Source organism: Panthera leo, chromosome E2 (assembly GCF_018350215.1).
Source record: "Panthera leo isolate Ple1 chromosome E2, P.leo_Ple1_pat1.1, whole genome shotgun sequence".
NCBI lineage: Eukaryota > Metazoa > Chordata > Mammalia > Carnivora > Felidae > Panthera > Panthera leo.
Genome location: NC_056693.1, coordinates 2,141,376 through 2,162,881, shown reverse-complemented (window position 1 = coordinate 2,162,881; position 21,506 = coordinate 2,141,376). Strand labels below are relative to the sequence as shown.

Genomic DNA, 21,506 nt, shown 5'->3' with positions numbered 1-21,506 from the left:
CTTAACCTCTCTGCGCCTCATTTTCCTCATTCGTAAACTACGTGACGGAAAACAGTGCTGTAGACTGAATGGTTTGTGCCCCCTGGAGAGATAGTAGAAACATTTTGTATATATTTGTCTCTGCCCCTGGTTCCTGGCACAGAGCCCCTAAATCGATTCGAATTTCCTGGTTGATAGCAGTGTCTCCTGTTCTAATGCGGTGACTCTGGGTGGGCCCCTGGAGGGTTGGTCACGGAAAGACCAGGCCATGATTAGACGGTTGGGATTTTGAGGGGCGTCTGGGTGGCTCAGTCAGTTGAGCGACCGACTTCGGCTCGGGTCATGATCTCATGGTTTGTGAGTTCGAGCCCCACGTCGGGCTCTGTGCTGACAGCCCAGAGCCTGGAGCCTGCCTTGGATCCTGTGTCTCCCTCTCTCCCTGCCCCTCCCCCACTCATGCTCTATCTCTCTGTCTCAGAAATAAACATTAAAAAAAAATTTTTTAAAGAAGGTTGGGATTTTCAGCACCACCCCTCCCCCAACCCATTCTCTAGCGAGGGGAGAGGGCTGGAAATGAAGTTAATGATTGACCATGCCTACGTGAGGAAGCCTCCATAAAATCCCAAAACACAGCATTCACAGAGCTGCCAGGTCGGTGGCCACATCCACATACCAGGAGGTGACACCCCAACTCCCCAGGACCCTCCCAGACCCCGCCCTGTGTACGTCTTCATGTGGCTTTTCATCTGCGTCCTGTATCACATCCTTTTAGAATAAACCCGTAACCTAGTGAGTGAAATGCTCCTGAGTTCCGTGAGCCCCTCTAACACATTAACCAAACCCAAGGATAGGGATGTGGAACTTTTTTTTTAAGTTTATTTATTTATTTTGAGAGAGAGAGAGAGAGAGAGAGAGAGAATGCAGGGGAGGGGCAGAGAGAATCCCCAACAGGCTCTGTGCTGATGGATCTCGAACCCATCCACCATGAGATCGTGACCCGAGTGGAAGTCAAGAGTCAGACGCTGAACTGACTGAGTCAAGAGTCAGACGCTGAACTGACTGAGTCACCCAGTCAGAAGGGCAGGTGACAGTCTGGACATGTGAATGGCATCTGAAACCGTGGGGCGGGGGGGCTGTCTTGTGGGCTGAGCCCTTAACCTGTGGGATCTGATGTTGCCTCTGGGTAGACAGTTGAGTCAAATTGTAGGAAACATTGTTTTGGTGTCAGGCAAATCCCCACTCATCTGGTACCCAGGAGAAGTGGATGTTCTTATACTCATATTTAATATATAAATTTATACTTAAATATTACACACATGGAACATATATATAATATATACATTATATAATTATACTATAATTACTATAACTATATACTATATAATGTACATTATATATTTTTGTAATATATGTATAATAGTTATAAAATAAGATTATTTTTAATTTTTTTTTTAATTTTTGAGAGAGAGAGAGTGGGGGAGGCAGAGAGAGAGAGAGGGAGACAGAATCTGAAGCAGGCTCCAGGCTCTGAGTTTTCAGCACAGAGCCCAATGTGGGGCTCGAACTGATGAACTGTGAGATCATGACCTGAGCCGAAGTCGTAAGCTTAACTGACTGAGCCACCCAGGCTCCCCTAAAATAAGATACTTTTAGAAGTATATATAAGATACATATACAATGAGATATGATAGGATATATATGATATGTAATAAAATACATGATATATAAAGATATGTATCATACGATATACATGTATATATAATATGTTAAACGTGTATATATATATGATATACATGTATATATATAATATGATATACGTGTGTATATATAATATGATATACATGTGTATATATATGATATGCGTTTATATATAATATGATATACATGTGTATATATATGATATACGTGTATATATATAATATGATATACGTGTGTATATATAATATGATATACATGTGTATATATATATGATATGCGTTTATATATAATATGATATACATGTGTGTATATAATATGATATACGTGTATATATAATATGATATACATGTATAATAAGATAGGGCTTGTTTTTCTGGAGGAGCCTGAATGACACGAGGTCCCTGCTGAAACATCACCTTCCTGACTTCCCTCTTTGAAATCGTAGCTCCGTCCGTGGCCTCGTGCTCCTCCATTGCACAGACCACAGTCTGTCTGAGTAGTGATTTTATTGGTCATCTGTCTTCACAGGAATGAGGGCAGAGCTTTGACTTCGTCTGTTTTGCTCACTGTTGTTTCCCCAGGACTTATAACAGTGCCTGGTACACAGTGGGCACTCCATAAATGTTTGCTGTATGAATGAGCCAGGGATGGCACGCAATAAACGCTAGCCAGCTGGACTGTGGATAAGCGAGTTAGTCTTCTCAGGCCCCAGCCCATTCCATTCCAGACCTGACGTGGCTCCTGGAGACCTGGATGTGGCTTGTGTCCCTTAGTCCCACAGGAAGGAAGGAGGCAGGGTGAGCAGGTTTAGGATCTCCTGGTTTGAATCATGTCATGGCTGCGGGGCATGTGGGTGCTGCAGAACTGTCTGGTACCTGCCTGGGGAAGGAGGGCAGGCCGATGGCGGCTGGAGCGTGAGAGCCTGATGGAGAAGCTTCCTGGGGTGGGGGCTCTGGATGGGTTGATTGGTGTTTGGAAAGCCTATTTACGGATGAGTCGTTTCCTGTCTCTAGGAATTAGCTAGGTCTGGGAGGGGGCAGTCTCTCCAGCGTCATCAAGGCCCCAAGATGTCAAAGCGTCAGGAAATAAAAGCCACGGTCACTCAGCCTCACCATGGTGACTGGACAGGGCTCCCTGCTGGCCTCTGGCCAAGCTGCAGCCCCAGGACAATCAGGCCAGAGTGGGGGTGGCCCCTCTGCCCTCACGTGCCTAGACACTGCCCTGCTGTTGGGAACCCTGTCAGAACCTCAGGAACCCAGCACACGTGCCCCAGAATCTGAGGAAGGGGTCTGCTGGATGAGCCGACTGCCCCTCACCGCCCCGGATTCCTGGCCTGGGAATGGTCAGACCAGGAGACTGGGCCCCAAGCCACCACATCAGAGATGGGGTAGAAAGAGGCTCATTCTGCAGAAACCCAGTGGGGGGGTGGTGGCGGCGAGCCTTCACAGGCAAAGCCGGGAATCTCTTGGAAGTTTTGGAAGTACGGGAGAAGAACAATCCTCTCTCAAATCGCAGACTAACCACTACTCTCTCCGCCAGCCCTAACACGCTGGATGGAATTCTTGTCACCATGAAGCCTTTTGAGTTAAGCACATGGTTATCCAATACCTACGTCATCCACAGCCTTAATAAAATTCTATTATTTTATTAATGATGATTGTGCTCTATTATTGTCAACAATAAATAGTAAATAAACATAATAGTGCTCTATTATCAATAATAAAATATTTATTAATAAATAAATAATTCCTATCTAGAGTACTATTCTTATCCCAGTTTTCCAGCGGAGGAAACTGAGGCTCAAAGCACTAATACTTCGGGAGTATTGGGATCTGGGAGCCGAAAAGACAGACTTTTTATTTGCAATGTTTGTTTTCTAAATGGCACTCAGTTTCCATACTTAAGAAATGCTATTTACGTGGTGCCTGGGTGGTGCAGTCGGTTAAGCGTCCGACTTCAGCCAGGTCACGATCTCGCGGTCCGTGAGTTCGAGCCCCGCGTCAGGCTCTGGGCTGATGGCTCGGAGCCTGGAGCCTGTTTCCGATTCTGTGTCTCCCTCTCTCTCTGACCCTCCCCCGTTCATGCTCTGTCTCTCTCTGTCCCCCCCAAAAAAAAACAAAAAAAAAAAACGTTGAAAAAAAGAAATGCTATTTGGACCAGAACGGGACAGGCCACACAAGCTACATCTGGGGGTGGGGAAGAAGCAGGCCAGACCCCTGGCCTGTAGCCTGTGTGGTGTTGCAGGGTGATCGAGTCAGCTCTGGGGTCAGCGGATCCTGGGTTAAGTTTCTGGTCCCGACACTTACTAGGTGGTGATCAGTGAGCATCCTTGGGGCCTCCTTGTCCGTTAAGCAGGAATGGTGCCTGACCGCCCACAGAGGGTGCAGGCAATGGGTGGGGTCACAGACCCGGGTCAGCGTGGACTAAATGCAGCCAGAAGCCCCAAAGGCCTGGGACGTTATTCCTCACAAGCCAATTACAAGGGGGCTCTGCTTCTTGGCGGCTCCCTCCGCTATCTTGCAACGCCATGCCTGGAGACACGTGGGGTACGGCACCCAGGGGATGGATCGGGGAAGGGGAAGTGGCAGTGTGAACACATCCCTCTCCTCGCTATCCACAGGTGAGGGGTGGTCCCTGTCCCCTCCTGGATGCAAGTGGGAAAGGTGGTCTCCGACAGGACTGCTGTGTCCCCAGACCAACTGCACACCATGAAGGAAGGAAGGAAGGAAGAAAGGAGAGTGAGCCCAAGGTGAGTGCCCAGCTTGCCAATACCACGTAGACATCAGCCACAGATATCAGAGGTCAAATGTCTACCCTTTGGGGATGTCACAGATTGCACAGTTTCCCCCCAAATTTCTATGTTGGAATACTAATGCCTGGTAATTTCAAAATGTGACTGTGTTTGGAGATAGGGCCTTAGTGGGACCATTATCCTAATCCAATGGCTGGTGTCCTTATAAGGAGACAGACAGCAGGGGCTCACACAGGCACAGCGGAGTAACGTGAAGAAGCAGCGAGGGGGCTGCTGTCTGCAAGCCAAGGAGAGGAGCCTCAGGAGGAACCAACCCTGCGGACACCTCGATCTCAGATTTCCAGCTTCTGGAACCGGGGGAAAATAGATTTCCATTGCTGCCAGTGTAAACTAATACAGTGAATAGAGGGAGCCACACAAACCTCCCATCCAGCAAACTTTCCTTGCAGGAGAGTCCCCAGATCCTGCTGCAAACAAGCAGCCACTGAACAGAGAATCACATGCATTCCCTTCTTGAAGTGCCAGGTACACAGACAGCTGGCGGCGTTCAGCACCAAGGACAGTGGCCGGTCTTGCCCACAGGGAGGCCTAGAGCTGAAAGAATGGAGCCATCCCATGTCAGCATCCCGCCACCTGATGTGGAGGAGCCCACCCAGAGAGAGCCACCAAAGACCATGAGACCAAGTGGAGACCTCGGCACATCGTGGTGAAAAAGAGTCTGTAATTCTCGCAGATTACAGTTGGCTGATGGCCAAGTGTTGGCAAACTTTCTGTGAAGGCCTAGATGGTTAAAAATTTTTTAATTTTTTTTAGTGTTTATTGTTGAGAGAGAGTGCGTGCCAGGGAGGGGCAGAGAGAGGGAGACACAGAATCCGAAGCAGGCTCCAGGCTCTGAGCTGTCAGCACAGAGCCTGACACGGGGCTTGAACTCACAAATCGCGAGATCATGACCTGGGCAGAAGTTGGACGCTCAACCGACTGAGCCACCCAGGCACCCCAGTATTTTTTTTTTAATGTTTATTTATTTGAGAGAAAGTGAGCGAGTAGAGAGAGAATCCCAAGGGGGCTGCACACCCCGTTCCTTCTCATCCACAGAAACAGACACAGCAGCCACACCACATGGGCTCCCACTGCCCAGACACCCCCAGTGTGGCTGGGGAGGTGGACAGTGGAGACATCTCTCCGAGGCAGGATCAGACCCAGGCCCACCCTGCCTGGCACCCCCACCATCCTGGACCCAGCTCACAGGGCTCTGGAGACAAGCAGAGCCTGTTTCCTTTGTGCCGACCCGGACCTTGTTCACAGCTCTCCTCTGACAGATGTCACCCTGGGCTGGTGAGCTGTGAGGCCACAGGAGCCTGAAACCTGGGTTCAACTCCCAGCACTGCCACTTACCTGCTGTGTGTCTTTGGGCAAGTAACTTACCCTCCACGTGCCTCAGTTTCCTCTTCTGGAAAATGAGGATAAGGTGCCCATCACACAGAGTCATTATGAGATTTCAACAAGTGAGTAAAAAAGCATGTGCCATATGGTAAGAGAATGGAAATGTTTTAATTTTTTTTAAGTAAGCTCCATGCCCAATGTGGCCTTGAACTCACATCCCTGAGACCAAGAGTTGTATATTCTACTGACTGAACCAGCCAGGTGCCCCTATTTTATTTTATTATTACCATCTGTATATAGAACATCCCCCCCACCCCCAAACTGGGGGGGGGATTCCTTTTATTAGCCTTTATCCCAGGACTCTACATAGGATTGGGTCTACAACAAGCCTCCCCCTGGTTTATTATAGTCAAATACACATAACATAAAATTTACCATTTTACCAAATTTAAAGGGTACAATTCAGCAGCATTTAGTACATTCACAGTGCTGTGTCCTGATCATTGCTGTCCACTTCTGAACCAAAACATCTCCACCCCCAAAAGGAGACCTTATACACACGACGCAGTCTCTCCCCACTCCCTCCTTCCCCCAGCCCCTGGTGACCACCAATCCGCTTTGTGTCTCCACGGATTTACCTGCTGTGGACATTTCATGTAAACAGAATCACATGGTTCATGGCCCTCCTGTCTGGCTTCTTTCACTGAGCATGAAGTTTCCATTCCGCCTTTTGGCGATTGTGAGTAATAGTGCTGTGAATACGCACGGCCAAGGGTTTGAGTCCCTGTTTTCAATTCTTTGAGGTATACACATACCTGAGTGGAACTGCTGGGTCGTGTGCTAATTCTGTGTTCAACTTACCAAGGAATCACCAAAGTGAACTGCTGTTTCCACAGCAACAACAGGTCCTTTTAAATTATAAGAAACTCTGGAAATACAAAAGTGGAGACCAGGGTCTTTTAGGTCATCTGGGGCCACAGGGTCTCAGAACCTGCGTTTTAAACTGATAAGAACAGATACTACACTTGATCTTAGCCAAAAGGCCGAGAAGTGATCAGAACCTGCATTTTTAACCGGTCTTCCTTCCCACTAAATGCCCTGCACACATAAATACCATATTGCCCTGTGTGTATATGAGATGTAATCACCCTAAATACCATATATACACATACATAAGATATATATGAACTAATATACATGATGTGTATATGAGACTTATACATACTAATATATATATATGTGGTCCAGTCATACACTAAATACCACATATACCTCCATATGATAAATGATACCTCTATATATGTGTGCTATGGTGCCAAATACCTTACATACCTGTATTTGGCATGTAAACAGGCATACTAAATACTGTGTATACATGTAAGATATATGTAAACTGATCATATATATGTCATTGTTATACATGGGCATATAAACCTGTTTTCTCATCGGTAAGGTGAGGGACCTACTACCCTACCTTACAGGGTCGATGTAAGGCCGTGCCGGGCAAAGGCCTCGTATATGTGGTTATTAAATCGCACTAACTCTTCCACCACCGGAGGGGGCGGGGAGGGGCTTTTCATTTTTGTGCCTCAGTTTCCACATCTGCAAACGGGGGGGGGTGGAATCCTAGTGCGGGGGCTCCCGTGGAGTTTAGGGAGATAACAGGTGTATCTCTCCGTTTTCCGCAGGCCTGCGCGGCAGCATCTCGCGGGAGCTCGAGAAGCCCCGGGCCCCGCCCCCCGCGACTCCGGGCCGGCCTTGCCGGGCGGGGTCGGGGTCTGCACCCCGGAGGAGCTCCGGCGCTGCGGGTGAGGGGACCCCGCTCGGTGGGGTGCTGACCCAGGCGCGGCAAGTGCACGCTCCGAAACTGCCGGCGGCGCGGCGCTGCAGTTACTATTACCTAAACAGCGGTAACCAGAGCAGCTCAGACGGAGGGAGCCTCGCGCACCACCCCCGCACAGGTGCTGTCCTTGGACCCACTGTCCGGGCGGGGAAACTGAGGCAGGGAGAGGCGGGGGATTTGCAGCCTCTTCCGGGTCCCTCCTCCGATCCCGGGTGCGGGATCCACCCCACCACGAAAACCTGGAGCCGGGCTTTGGTGCGTCCCGGGAGAACACGAACTGCGCCTGCGCACCTCGCAGCTCCCGCTCCGGCCTCGCGGGACCACGCCCCCCTCCCCAATTCCAGAAGGTTGGGGGGGGCGAGGATTCCAGAGGGTGGGGGAGAACGGAGGACGAGGAGGAGAGGGAAGGAAGAGGAAGGAGAAGGGAAGGGGAAGAGCTGAGGGCAGGAGGGAGGAAAAAAAGGAGAGCTTGGAGGGAGTGGGGAGGGGGGAAGGGGCTTGGAGGGAGGAGGGAAGGGGTGGGACTTAGAGCGGGAAGAGGGCAGAAGGAGCGGGAAAGGGAGGGTAGGCAGGGAGGGGCTGAGAGGGAGGAGTGGGGAGGAGGGCGGTGCAGAGAAAGGAGTGAAAAAGAGGGAACGGGAGAGGAGGGAAGGGAGGGTTGGAAGAAGGAGGATGAAGAAAGAGGGGCAGCTGGAAAGGACCGGGTAGGAGCTCAGCTGTAGGAACGAAGAGAGGAAGGGAGGTAGAGTCAGAGGGAGGAGGGGCGAGGGGGAGGAAGTTGGAGGGCTGGAGAAGAATGGCAGGGGAGGAAGTGAAGGAAGGGGAGACGGAAAGGGGGTTGGGGAGGAGCTGGGGAGGGGAGGAGGCCAGGTAGACAGTGAAGCTGAGGAGGAGGGGGGAGGGGGAAGGAAGGGGAAAAAAAGGAACAGTAAGAAGGTGACACGTCAGAAACTGGGGGGAGCAGGGTCTCTGGCACCAGGTATGCCTGGGCTCAGATCCCAGCTGTGCATCTTTGGACTAATGTCGTTTTCTGAGCCTGAGTTTCCTCACCTGCAGAGAGGTTCCCTGTAGGGAAACCTACCCTGTAGGGCTGCTCTGTGGGTTGCAGGGGTTAATTCACGCAGCCTCCTTACCCGAGGACCTCTAAGGGGACCCCATAAAGCCGCGCTGTCCTCAGGTCTCATGCACAAGTGCAAATGCTCTGTGTCTGCACTGCCCTGTGTGGCGGCTGCTGCGGGCCATGGAGCTGAACTTTTAGCTGCATTTGACTTTTTCAAATTTTTAAATTTACATCCAAATTAGTTAGCATATAGTGCAACAATGATTTCAGTAGATTCCTTAATTCCCCTTACCCATTAGCCCATCCCCCTCTCACAACCCCTTCAGTAACCCTCAGTTCCCCATTTTTAAGACTGTCTTATGTTTTGTCCCCCTCCCTGTTTTTATATTATTTTTTGTTCCTTTCCCTTATGTTCAACTGTTTTGTTTTCTTAAAGTCCTTATATGAGTGAAGTCATATGGTATTTGTCTTTCTCTAATTGTGCTTAGCATAATACCCTCCAGTTCCATCCACGTAGTTGCAAATGACAAGATTTCATTCTTTTGATTGCCGAGTAATATTCCATTGTGTGTGTGTGTGTGTATATACACACCACATATTCTTTATCCATTCATCCATCGATGGACATTTGGGCTCTTTCCATACTTTGGCTATTGTTGATAGTGCTGCTATAAACATTGGGGTGCATGTGTCCCTTCGAAACAGCACACCTGTATCCCGTGGATAAGTGCCTAGTAGTGCAATTTCTGGGTCGTAGGGTAGTTCTATTTTTAGTTTTTGAGGTACCTCCATACTGTTTTCCAGAGTGACTGCACCAGCTTGCATTCCCATGGATTTTGTTTTATATTGACCCAAACCCCAGACACTGTGTATTTTCAAGACCCCCTTTTCCCCCTCACGTCCTCAAGTTAATGGTCACAGTTTCTTTGTCTCTTTGTGCATGCCCATCACGTTTGTAAGCCTTCTGATCTGAATAAATACGAGGCAAGGACCCTTATTCGGGGCTCTTGTCTTTCCCAGACATTAGCCATCTCTTATTTTAATCCTGTGTCTGCTCTTTTGCTAGACAAAAGAGAACTTTAGACTTAGAGTCTATGACACCCTTGTAGATTAAGGACTTTTTTTCCCTTGCTGCTTTCATGACTCTTTCCTTGCCTGAGTATTTTGTGAATTTGACTATGATATGCCGTGTTGATGGTTGGTTTTTGTTGAATCTAATGGGAGTCCTCTGTGCTTCCTGGATTTTGATGTCTGTGTCTTTCCCCAGGTTAGGAAAGTTTTCCACTATGATTTTTTCACATAACCCTTCTACCCCTGTTCCTCTCTCTTCCTCTTCTGAGACCCCTATGATTCTGATGTTGTTCCTTTTTTTAAAAAATTTTTTAAATATTTATTTATTTTTGAGAGACAGAGTGAGACAAAGTGAGACTGGGGGAGGGGCAGAGAGAGAGGGAGACACAGGATTGGAAACAGGCTCCAGGCTCTGACCTGTCAGCACAGAGCCTGACGCGGGCCTCGAACCCACAGACTGTGAGATCATGACCTGAGCTGAAGTCGGACGCTCAACCGACTAAGCCACCCAGGTGTCCCTGATGTTGTTCCTTTTTAATGAGTCACTGATTTCTCCAATTTTTAAATTGTGCTTTTTTGCCTTAATCTCCTTCTTTTTCTCTGCTTTGTTATTCTCTATAAGTTTGTCCTCTATATCACTGATTCTCTGTTCTGCCTCATCCATCCTTGCCGCTGAGGCACCCATTCAAGATTGCAACTCAGTTATAGCATTTTTTTATTTCATCCTGACTAGCTTTTATTTCTTTTGTCTCCACAGAAAGGGATTCTGATCTATTTTCGACTCCAGCTAGTATTCTTACTATCATGATTCTAAATGCTGGTTCAGACATCTTGCTTGTGTTGGTTAAGTCCCTGGCTGTCATTTCTTCCGCTCTTTCTTTTGGGGTGAATTCCTTCATTTCGTCATTTTGAAGGGAGAAAAGGAATTAATGAGATAAAAAAATTAAAATTAAAAAATACTAAAATTTAAAAATTGAAAAGACACACACACACAAAAAATCAAGTAAATGATGCTAGATCCTTGGTGTGTTTTGATCTGAGTGTTGAAAGGGGCTTGATAGATTAGAGAAAAAAGGGAAAAGAAAAAAAAAGGAAATCGTTTGAAAATTTGAAAAAATGAACACTAAAGTAGAATAAAATGAAATGATGGAAGTGAAATAGAATTTGAAAAAATTTACACAACAGTAAAAAAATATAGTAGAAAAAAATTAAAAATATTTTTAATAAAAATTGAAAATAAAAATGAATTTTTTTCTTTTTCTGTATTCAAGAAAAAGAAAAGAAATGAAAAAGGGGGGGGGAAAGAAAGAAAAAAATGAATAGATGAACTGGCAAACAGACTGAAATACGACTGCAATTACTTCATTTTCCCCTGGAAGTCAAACTATGAAGCACTTTATCATCCGTTAACTAGCAGGTGGAAAGACTTGTGTTCCTGACGCCATGGTTGGCCCAGGTGGGTGAGGCTTAGTGTAATGGCTCTGTTCTCCACTAGATGGCGCTGCTCAGCTTACTGGGGTGGATTGTTGTTGTACAGGTAGGTGCGTATGCGCATGCGCCAGAGCAGTGAAAATGGCGTCACCCGGCTACCCGGTCTCTAGTATCGGAGCTCTGCTCTCTGACCGGCTATTGCCACTGGTCCTTTGTGTCCGGCTTCCATCCACCGCCCCCCCGTTTCTACACCGCCCGTGACCAAGCCATTAGGTTGCCAGGCGGCACCTCCCTCCTGAATTTTATCTCAGACGCGGCTGTTTCCGGCCCGTCACTTCTGAGGGACTGCGGCTTTGTCCCCACTCAGACCTTCTGCAGGAGGGTCTCACCGAGCAATGGCTGGTGCCGGCCGCCCCCAGGAACGTTCTCCAGACCGTGCTGCTGCCGACACCCAGAGACTGCGGACAGGTGCCAGCCCGCCCCAGAAAAAGTTCACGCAGCGTTTCAGGGATTCTGCAAAATCACAACTCACATCTGGCGCCAGGCTTCACCCCCAACGGCCTTGTCCCAGCACCAGCGAGTGTGGTTGTTCTCCTGGGTCCACTGGCCCCTTTGCCTTTGGGGAACCGACACAGCCTCTACCAGGTGTCCTCCCAGCAGGGGAACCGCCTCTCCCCGTGTGGCCCAAGGACCGCCTGGACTTCACTCTGCTCCTGGGGATTTGCCTTTCCCACCAGAGCACCAACAGGTATCGAGCTGCAGAGTTTCAGACTCTGCACTCCCCCTGCTTTTAGAGTCTTAATGGAATTTAAACCCTCTTCTTTCTCCTTTCTCCCTTTTTAGTTCAGTCCCTGCGGCTGTTTCCACTTTTCTACTTTCTCTCCAGCTGCTTTTGGTGGGGGAGGTGCTTTTCCCCGAACTCTCCCCCCGGCTCCGGCCTCTCTCCACAAGCACAAATGGCTCCCTGCCCTCTGCGGCTTCTCTCTCCCCCACTTCACCTCTCCGCGCCTCGTACCTACGGAATTCTGTGGTTCAGGTTGTGCAGATTGTCGTGTGAATCCTCAGATCCGTTTTCTAGGTGTGCAGGATGGTTTAGTGTTGGTCTGGCTGTATTTCGCGGATGCAAGACAAAAAACTTCCATGCTATTCCGCCATCTTGGCTGCTCCTTCGCTGCATTTAATTTTAATTCATATAATTTGTCACAGTTACATGTGGCTCCTGGCTGCTGTGTTCAAGGGTGCAGCTCTAGAGCCTTAGTTAGCTATTTTTATTGTATATGCTAAGCTCGTCTTGTGTTTTGTAACAGTTTGATGGGTCCTCTTGAAAACCCTGCAGCAACAACAGTAACAACAGCAATACCGCACTTACCACTTACTGGGTCTTCATTAAGTGCCAGGGACTGTTTTAAGCACGTGACATGGATTAACCCATTGGGTCCTCACTGCGTATCCATGGGGTGTGCCCACAGTATAGCTCTCACTACTGCTATCACTTATTGAGTGTGTACTATGTGCCAGGTGCCCTGAGAAACTCTTGACACATGTAATGTCATTTAACTGCAGGGGGAGGAGGCTTCAGGGTAATGAATTTGGGAAAGGTGGCAGGAAAGGGTCAGCAAGATGGGGGGGGGAGCATGTAGTTGTGTTTTTCACTCTACTTGGATAGAAGCTAGAAAATTCTGGAACTCACAGAGAAGGGGTGGGTAGAGCAGAATTCTGCTTAGTTTTTTGTTTTGTTTTTTTACGTCATTGCTCCTTGCTGTTCTCTGCCCCCAGCCTGCCTTTCCTTTTTCCTTGTAAAACTTTCTCGTTTCGGATATTAAAAATGGCCACACATTTGTTGCCACCCCTGCTGTCTCATTTCACATTCCTTGAATCTGTGCTGTCCCTGTGGCTTGCTTTGGCCAATAGAATATGGCGGAAATGATGGTGTAGGATTGTGGAAGTTAGATCTTCTGATTCTGATTCTGTCATTCTGTGTCCCCCCCCCCACCCCCCCTTCCACCCCCGCATGCCACCAAGCAATTCTCTGACCCTAGCTGGGTGTTGGAGACCCCATCTACCCAGAGATAGTATCAGTTTGAAATAACTGAAAGATACACCTTCCCAAAGTGATTGCCCTATTGGCACTCCCGCCACCAGTGTATGAGAATGCCTGTCTTAATTACTGCCCCCCCCCAACCCCATCAGAGGCAGTGGCCTTGAGCTCCTGGATTTTTGGATGGAGGATCAAAGTGTGGGGGTGGGGGGTGGAGACCATGCATTGCCCCACAATATCTTGTCTCCACTTCTTCCACAATGCTGGAACTCCTAGGTTTTAGGTGTGGCCGAGCGACTAGGTTCTGACGAATGAGGTGCCTCTGGGGGCATCAGGTGAGAGCTTCCAGGCAGAGCCCTGCTGCGTTCAGATTCTGGTTTTGCCACTCCCCTGTTAAGGAACCTTGCAGGGGTTGGGGGTGGGCTCCTGGGTGGCTCAGTGGGTTAAGCGTCTGACTTCAGGTCAGGTCATGGTCTCATTGCTCGTGAGTTCGAGCCCCACGTCAGGCTCTGTGCTGATGCTGACAGCTCAGAGTCTGGAGCCCTGCTTCGGATTCTGTGTCTCCCTCTCTCTCTGCCCCTTCCCCACTCATGCTCTGTCTCTCTCTCTCTCTCTCTGTCTTTGTCTCTCAAAAATAAATATTAAAAATAAAAGGAACTTAGGGAAAGAGACTTAATTTCTCTACACCTCAGTTTCCTCATCTGTACGGTGGGGATAGGGATGGTATAACTTACAGTGCTGTTGCAAAGGACAAATGGAGTCATACAACAGAGCACACAGAGCACTTCTTGGCACATAGGTTCTATTATGTGTGGCCATTAGCATCATAATAACGTTGTTATCACTTCCTAAGGTTGGTGTGAGGTTTAAGTGCAACTCTGCTCCATGCCTAGTATCAGAACAAGTTTCCCTAGTGCTTATTGGTCTCCCAAGACCAGGGAGAGATATTAGGGGGGAATTATATCCATCCGTCTACTCTCACCCACCCCTCACCGGCACCGCTAAAGGAAGTTCGATAGATTTTTCCATGTCCTTCATCATAGATGTTTGCCCAGTAAATATTTCCCGATTCATAGGCGGGATCTTTCTTTTGCTCAAGTTTCTTTAAAAACTGCCTATGGAGATGTGGATGTTTATTTATAAGTGATCACCTGCTTTCCAGAGAAGGTGCGAGGTGGGAAAGAAGTGGAGGAGAAGGAGAGGCAGGTGTGACGCTGGCGTTTTTCTCACTGCTGAATTTAATGTGGCACAGGGAGGTGTGAGCGAAGGGGGTGGGAAGGGGGAGGAGATAATTGGGTTAAGAAGGAGACTGAGTTTTTTTCTTCTTCTTTCCCCTTTAGTAGTGGGGGAGAGACTAAGAAATAAAGTGGATGAATACTTATATTTCCTGCATCCTTTGATAAGCAGGGACTTCAGGGGACAAGAGGCTTGGGGTGAGCGGGGAGTCTTTTCCTCAATAAATATCTGAGCACCTCCTCTGCGCCAGACACAGCTCTAGGACCTGGGAATCCCGCAGTGAGCAAACTGAAGCCCCTAATGCTAATTTCTGAGTGGGATCAGAGGCAATGAGGTGGAGAGTGGGGGTGGGGGAGGCGGCTTCAGCTTTGGCAGTCAGGGAGGCTCTCTCGCAGAAGGTGACCTTTGAGCAGGGCCCTGATTAGCAATACACACAGTAGGAGAAGAAACACTGCTATTTCTAGGTTGCTAATTTATTGAAATGCTCCAGTGGCAGAGGCAGAAGAGAGCTTACTTACCCTATCTTATCTGAAACCGGGACCCTCCTGTGCCTTTCAGAAAAACTAATGATGAAATGTTACAAGCCTACAGGGTAGTATTGAAATAAGACAGCGTGTCTTTCATGTATTTGCCACTCAAATTTTTTTTTAATTATGCAGGTACGTGACTTTGATTTTAAAAAGTAGTTTTAGGGGCGCCTGGGTGGTTCAATTGGTTACGCGTCCGACTTAGGCTCAGGTCATGATCTCACTGTTCATGGCTTCGAGTCCCACATCGGGTTCTGTGCTGACAGCTCAGAGCCTGGAGCCTGCTTTGGGTTCTGTGTCTCCCTCTCTCTCCCCCACCTCTGCCGCTTGCTCTCTCTCTCTCTCTCTCTCTCTCTCGGGAGCCTTTAAGAGATGTCGTACATGTACATACACACACACACACACACACACACACCCCATCTCCTCTGATCCTGACAGGGCCAGCAAACAAGGGAATCGAATGGTAGGACCCTCTTTCCCTCTAACACCTGAGGGAGGGTTTCCATGGCAATCAATCTCTCACAGATGGAAAGAAAAGACAGGTTGGCTGCCCAAGAATGGATCCAGGATCCTCGCTGGGAGAAGAGGACCCCCGAGGAGACCCAATGCAGAGACCGAACAAAGTTGATACAGGCAGCCATGGCCCAGCCCCCTTCCCTTTGGGAATGTGCATTCCTGGGGGTGAGACTGGGGAGGGGAGGTGTCCCTCCTGGTGCCAAAGAACCTCCAGAAGTAGTCTGCCCCAGGGAGCAGGACAGGGGCGGGCTTTAGAGTCAGTCTCTCAGATCCGAATCCCAACTCTGCTGTTTACTGGAGGTGTGAGCCAGGTGACTCGGTTTGAGAGCTGTCAGAAGGCGTTGGGAATCGGGGGAGCAGGGCCGTTTTTATCTGAACTCTTAGAGGGGGACTCACCTTCTCCAAATCCCTGTTTAATGAGTATTGTTTTATTTTGTTTTTTGACAGTTAATAAGTAAATACATTTTCTTTGTCAAAGGTCAAAACATATTGATAAAGCAAGACTTCCTGCTGATCTCGCTTCATCAACTCCAGCCCTCTTGCTCTGGAGGTGAGTACCTTGCGGGTTTGGGGTGCTCTGGGAAGGATGCGTTTCCTTCTCATGGACGTACATGTCTGTACCCATAGAAATAGATGTAATTTTTGTGAGAATATCTGGAAATGCATTGATTCACTCTCCTTATCCATAGAACAAGCCTGGCCAATATTGCCCATCCCATAATAACAAATCCAAAAAAAAAAAAAAAATAAATATATATATATATATATATATATAATAGCATATATATCATAGTTATGTGTACATATATAACTATGATATATATGCTATTATTATTGAATACATTTCAGTAATTAAATCTATGTATCTTATTTCTTTGATGCTAAGGTGCATTTTTTAGTTTTTTACATTCTAACATCTCTAACACTGAAATACGCCTTAATATTGTCAATATCTTTGGATTTGAGGATTTTAATTTTTTAAGCAAAACCATGCTATTCACAGCATACCACCGTCAGGAAGAAAAATTAGTTTGCACCCTGAAATTAACCAAGTATAACAGAGCCACTCTGTCTAGTCCTGATCCTCAAAAAATAAAACACTTCATGTAAACCTGTAATCCATGGCCAAAAACTTAATCCCTGAGGCTAGCCATGCTGAGATTTGAAGATACATGTTCTGGCTGGGTAATCATTTAACAAAATTACTGGTTCTTCATCACGAGTGAACAAACATAGCCTTGATAAACTTGGTAATCCTGTGAGCCCTTTCTCTTAAATGCCTGTTGTGTCTTGAATTTGGCAAGCCTTTATGTACACATCTATGCGTGCATAGAAAATATCCAGCATTGTTTTATGTTGTTGGGTTTTCATATGAGTGATGTCAGACTGCGTCTGTGGTTTTGCAACCTGCTTTTTTCCACGCGATATTTCCGTGCAGTGGTGTGTGTTCAAGACCTTTCCATATCAGTCCACAAAGATCTATTTTATTCTGTGAAGTGAGGGTCGTAAGATTACCCAACTGACAGCACGGAGGAGGGCACGTATTTCTCTAAGGGCAAATCTGCCTTGTTACTATTTCACCCCAGACCTACCCGCCCCCGCCCCCCGCCCCAGGTGACTAGCTACTTCAAGGTTTTAGGCAACTAGGGGAATTTTCTCACTTCGATCATCCATCTTTTCCCCTGTAAAGTAAACTGAACAATCCTCAGTAGTAGTGAAACAGAAAGGTCTTTGGCGACAGGTTGCCCTGGGTTAAATCCTGGCTATTTACAAGTTGAATTTGGGCCTTTCCCAAGAAGTGTGAGGGTCCCAAATAATCACTCTGGAAATAACCTTAATGTCTGCCAGCTGGGGGAAGGGCCACATAACTAGATGCAGCCACATAGTGGGATTAATGCCCTGGAGTTGTTAAAAAAAATGAAGTAGATTCTCTTCTTTGTGAGATAATCCTTGTTGATAGGATTCCTTGTCTGATGCCACACACCCCTGTCTTTGGGTCACAGCCAAAGGACCAGGGTGGGAAACAACAGATCACCTGCCCATCGAGTGTTCTCATGCAGAATTTTGCTCAGTAAGAATTGATGATTAGATGACTCAGCTGGTCAGACCATGGGCTGCATCCAGCCAACTGATGTGTTGGTTCACTCATCTTCTTTTTAATTTACTGAGTTGTCATCATTAAAATAGTGGGAGGGGCACCTGGGTGGCTCAGTTGGTTAAACCTCTGACTTTGGCTCAGATCATGATGTCGCGGTTCATGAGTTCGAGCCCCAGTCGGGCTGTGCTGACAGCTCGGAGCCTGGAGCCTGCTTCGGATTCTGTGTCTTCCTCTCTCTCTGCCCCTTCCCTGCCCTCCCTCCCTCTCTCTCTCTTTCTCTCTCTCAAAAATAAATAAACATTAAAAAAGTTGAAGTATTGGGATATTTTGGGGCCCCAAGCTGGTTCAGTCACTGGAGCATCTGACTCTTGATCTTGGGGTCATGTGTTTGAACCCCATGGTGGGTGTACAGATTACTTAAAAATAGTAATTAAAAAAAAAATAAAGATTCTGGTGGTTCAGTCAGTTGAGTGTCCAACTTTGGCTCAGGTCATGATCTCCTGGTTTGAGAGCTGCTGTCGGTGCACAGCCCACTTCGGATCCCGTCCCCCTTTCTCTGCTCCTCCCCCACTTGTACTCTATCAAAAATAAACATTAAAAAATAAAAGATATTGGGATAATTTGTGTTTACAGATAGGACTTTCATTCATTTAATCCTTCAAAAATAAAAAACATTCATAGAATATCTGGTATGTGCCAAGCAATGTTTGAAGTGCTAGAGGCTGAGGAATGAACTAGAAACACAGAGTTCCTTCCGTCATGGAGTCTACATTCTAGAAGGTGAGGCAGATAATCAAGAAAAAAAAAAAAAGCTATAATGTAATGAGCTCCACTTCTTTAGGGAATTTGGAATGTCAATACCCACCAACAACTCCATGAGAAGATAGAAAAGTAACTAAGAGCCAGGGGCACCTGGGTGGCTCAGTCAGTTAAGCACCCGACTCTTGATTTTGGCTCAGCTCATGATCTCATGGGGTCATGGGCTCAAGTCCCACATCAGGCTCTGTGCTGTCAGCGTGGATCCTACTTGGGATTCTCAATCTCCCCTTCTCTCTGACCCTCCTGCACTCACACTCTCCCTTTCTCAAATAAGATAAACTTAAAAAAAAAAATGGATAAAAGCCATACTTCAGTGACTTTGAGGTGATCAAAGAGCTCATATCAGAGGCTTAAAGCTTCCTGCCTCTTGAAAGGGTGTGGAAACCATCCACTTAGGGGAAGGGGATATGCCTCAGGCATCCTGGTTGTCCCCTGCAATAGCCAGTGCATAGTGGGTGCTTTATGAATGTCTGTCTCTTGAGAGGAGCAGCTGTGGCTTTCCTGGTGACCAGATCTTTGGGAAGAACAAATTTATTCATTTGTTCATTCATTAATCCCACAGTGGTTGGAGTTTATGCCAGGGACTCTTTCTTGAAGAACTTGGACAGTTCATTTTTTTTTAATTTATTAGAGATAGAGACAGCATGAGTGGGGGAGGGGCAGAGAGCGAGGGAGACACAGAATCCGAAGGAGGCTCCAGGCTCTGAGCTGTCAACACAGAACCAGATGCGGGGCTTGAACTCACAAACTGTGAGACCATGACCTGACCTAAGCTGAAGTCGGATGCTTAACTGACTGAGCCACCCACCTGCCCCAAAACTTGGACAGTTCAAAACCCACCTAATTTAAGACTAATCCTAACAGAAGGTGGTTGGTATGTCTCTTTACCAGGTAGAGTGATATTATAATAACAAGCATAGCTTACAATGTACATAATTGGTCATATTCAAAAGTATGGACTTTTGAGGAAGTTTTGAATTGTGAGGCTTCTTCTCATCTCATTTAAAAAAAATGCCACCCCCCCCTACCCCCATGCTCATGATTTCAAATGTTTATAATTCAGGTTAGCATAAAATATAGCCATGATGTATTTGTATTAAAGTATATATCCTTCTTGTGACCCCATCTCACAACATAAAAACTAGGGCCTTTCCAAAAATTCACATATACCTATATAGTAACTCCTCTGTTTCCCCCCAGCCCAAGGTAACCATTAGCTCTAACCCTGGGAACCTTTCCTGCTTTTTGTACATCCACCCCTACCCCTCAGATGCTTTGGAAACTCCGTGTTAATAATTCTAGTCAGATGTAGCCAAGGGTCTGCTGTCCTAAGAGCCAAAGCTGCTTCTTATATATAAATGACTCTGTGTTTTTGCCCTCATTTGCTTTCATCTGCGCTCCCCACAGCCAGAGAGTTTTGTTTCCAGGCAATGACAGGGCTTTTCCCAGGCAGATGCAGATAGGGTCTTTGAAAAGGGGAGAGGGAGAGAGGATGAGGGAGGCAACAGGGCGGGCGGAGAGAGAGGGAGGGAGAGAGGGAGAGGAGAGAGAGGAGAGACCTTTCCAGCTAGTCTGCTGCAGATTCAGCACCTCGGACAGCTCAGGCCCTGCCGGTTCAGCACCGCGGACAGTTCCGGGACCATAATTTTGCCCCTGCCTCTGCTAGATACCTGAACCCTTGTGAGCAGATTCCTGGACCCAACTGTCACCCCCAGAGTTTCCGAATGCTGGTATCTGGGTATCCTAAGCTCTCCTAGTATTAACCTCAGAAACACAGGCATCGGGTATTTAACATGCCCCAAAGAGGGAATTCTGGATCTCTCTCTCTCTCTCTCTCTCTCTCTCTCTCTCTCTCTCTCTCACACACACACACACACACACACACACACACACACACACACACACACAAAGTTGGTCTACTCTCTTCATTCACCATAGAGCACGTAGTTGCTTAGGCTCAATGTCCAAAAGTCTGCCTTGATTCCTTCCTTTTTCCTACCTTTCACATGCCATCCATTAGTGAGTCCTCTCAGCCCCATCTCTAAAGTGTATCCTGCATCTGTCCACTGCCCTCCCCCCTGCTGCCAGACTACCATCATGTTTTACCTGGTTGATTGCAGCAGCCTCTTAACTGATACTCCCATTTTACCCATTGCCCCTTCTAGAGTTTTCCCCACACAACAGTTCCAGTCATGCCTTGAAAATGTAAACTGGATTATATCACAGCCTTCCTCAATGCCCTTCGGTAACTTCCCGGTGCACTTACAATAACATTCAAAGATGTCACTGTGGCTTTCAAGACCCTGGATGACTGATCCTATATCCTGTTACTCTCTCCCTTCTCTGACCACTCTGGTTACATTGGCCTCCTTGTTGTTCCTCAGGCCCTGCTGTCCTTTCTGCCATGAATTCTTGCATAACTGGCTCCTTTTCCCCCTTCAGGTCTGATCCCAAAATGCCACCTTTTCAAAAAGACCTCTCCTGACCACTCTCGTCTAAAGTGGCCTCACAGTTACTATCATGTCGATCTATTTCATGTAATTCATTGAATTAACACAAACTACATTTTTTCCTGTATTTATTGGTTTGTCTGCTTCATTTCACTAGACTATAAACTCCATTAAGACACAGGCCTCAACTGTCGTGGCACTCAGAACGACATCTGCAACATAACAGCTTTTTATTTTTATTTATTTTTAAGTTTTTAATGTTTATTTTTGAGAGAGAGAGACAGAGTGTGTGGGCAAGTGGGGGACAGAGAGAGAGGGAGACACAGAATCTGAAGCAGGCTCCAGGCTCTGAGCTATCAGCACAGAGCCCAGTGCAGGGCTTGAACCCACAATATGTGAGATCATGACCTGAGCTGAAGTGAGCCACCCAGGTGCCCCAAGAGCAACCTTTAATCATCTGAACTATCAGGATCACACCTGGAATTTTCCCCCAAGTTGAGGATCTGGTGATCAATAACAATGGCTCAATCTGTATGCAGTGTGCATGTATTAAGTCCTTTGATGTTGATGATAACCCTATGAGTTAGGAACTGTTATTGTCCTTA

At 47.2% G+C, this 21,506-nt stretch overlaps 1 protein-coding gene and 1 pseudogene across 1 annotated transcript in view; one reads left to right on the top strand and one right to left on the bottom strand.

Moving 5' to 3' along the window:
• Positions 1–6,686: 6,686 nt before the first annotated feature.
• LOC122209246 lies at positions 6,687–6,867 on the bottom strand (annotated as a pseudogene).
• An 860-nt stretch (positions 6,868–7,727) lies between these two features.
• Positions 7,728–21,506, top strand: part of SMIM17 (small integral membrane protein 17) — a 31,037-nt gene continuing 17,258 nt past the window's right edge. The window contains exons 1-2 of the mRNA XM_042917774.1: positions 7,728–7,773; positions 16,013–16,084. The gene's annotated coding sequence lies outside the window, so the exon portion shown is untranslated. The remainder of the gene's footprint in view (positions 7,774–16,012; positions 16,085–21,506) is intronic.